Raw genomic sequence first — 1,948 nt, forward strand, 5'->3', positions numbered from 1 at the left:
TCTAAGACCTTCATCTCCTTGGGAAGCTACAGAAGGTAAAAAGATTTTACCTTTACTTGTATTTTCCCTTAGATCTTGCATAGAAAGTTTTATGTGTGCTTAAGTCCCTTTTCTTGGTCTTAATGAGTTGAGCTACTCTAAGACCAAAGGATCTATCCTTTCTGGAGATTTAGGGTATTTTAGGTTATAAAAATGCTATCTTCACCCATTTAGTGGTTTCATGCAATGTTATAAAGGTCTTAAGTGGTTAATACAAGCAATGGTTTTGAGTCTAGGGACTTATAGGGCATGCATAACCATAAAGTTGGAAAATTTTTGGTTTAGGACACCTTTTTGGGTGTAGATCTGGCTTTGGATGTCTGGACGTGATGTATTAAGATCTTAATGGAGATTTGCATGGCCACAACATACGTTGGGCGTACGAAGGCGTACACCGGGAGTAGGTGGTCAGTGTCACGCTTTCTGGTCAAGGTGGGTACGCTGAGCGTACAGCTGAGTACGCGTACAACTTGTTAGGTTTAGCTACTTTGGGATTTGGGTATTGGTCCGTTTGGCGGGCTTTGATGCTTGGGCCCTAATGGACCATCTGGACAAATGTGTTTTGGACTAATTAGAGGACTGAATCTTTAGGTGAGGTCCAATAAGGGGTTTGGGCCCAATTTGGAAAATTGGGCCAATAATGGGCCTTGAAATAGTTGGGACTTTTAGATGTAAAATTTTGGACTTGGGCCTTTTCCCAATTAGAGAAAAGGTAAATGGACAACCTATTGGATTAATGTCTAAGTCCATAACTATATTTGGTAAGACTTGACCCGACCCGGCATGGTCCATTTGGGTTGCATACCATCATGCACTTGGATGAGAGAAATAAGACACTTATGGTTATTAATATATTATAAGTTCTAGTATATTAATAATAAGAATAATGAGATTATTTAATTAGTATTGATCAAGAATTAATCTAGGATTAATTAAGTGATCAAAAGAAGACTAATTAAATATATGGGTTGATTGTGTAAATCATCCATACTTGTATAGTGGGCTAATGCTCCATGGATAATCAAGTTGGGCTAAAACCCATAGGATGGTCCATGGATGCTCCATGGTGTATTTGAACCCATGGATCCAAGGAAATGGAAAGTCATGACAATTAGGGTTTGCCCTAATTGTAACACTATATAAAGATATTATTCTTGGCAAAATTGGCGACTAGTAGGGTTCTAGAGAGGGCTAGCCGATTTCATGAGTTGTAAGAATTCTCTCAAGTTATTCCAAGTGTTTTGATGATTGTGATTCCATTTGAGGTGTCACACTTGGGGCACTAGGCACTCAAGCTTCATGAATACTTTCTACACCAAAGAGGTATGTATTCTATCTTGTTATAGTTATTGTTTTGTATGCTAGATTAGGATAATACCTTGGAAGTTCTTATTTGCATGTATAATAGAGAAAACATAGATCCAAGGTATTTAGGGTTGCATGTACACTTAGGAGTGTTAGAATGCTCAAAACCCAACACAACCACCCTATGTTTGGGGCCCTTAGTCAAGAGTGGTATTCCAATTGTTGATTGGGTGTTTGTTTATTGTGATAGTTCGGGATTTTTGGTGAGTCGGCAGTCGGAGGTTTCAGTTCGGTTCGACATTGTGAGGTGAGTCTTCCTCACTATACTTTCGGGTTGAAGGCACCAAGGTCGACCCATTGGGTTGATAACCTGATATTGCTAATATGATGAGTATGATATAGATGTGCATGCTAGTCTTGTTATGCTAGTATGGTAGATCTATAGGACTACCTGTTTATCTAATTATGATATTATCTATTATATGTCGACATATTATGTGGATGGGTTGAGGTAGTACTGCTTTGTATTGTAGCCAACAAACCCTAGAGTATAGCAGATATTAGCTGAGGGCTAGGGAGGGCATGTCAGACTCATACTGAGGAC

Source organism: Lactuca sativa, chromosome 8 (genome assembly GCF_002870075.4).
Source record: "Lactuca sativa cultivar Salinas chromosome 8, Lsat_Salinas_v11, whole genome shotgun sequence".
NCBI lineage: Eukaryota > Viridiplantae > Streptophyta > Magnoliopsida > Asterales > Asteraceae > Lactuca > Lactuca sativa.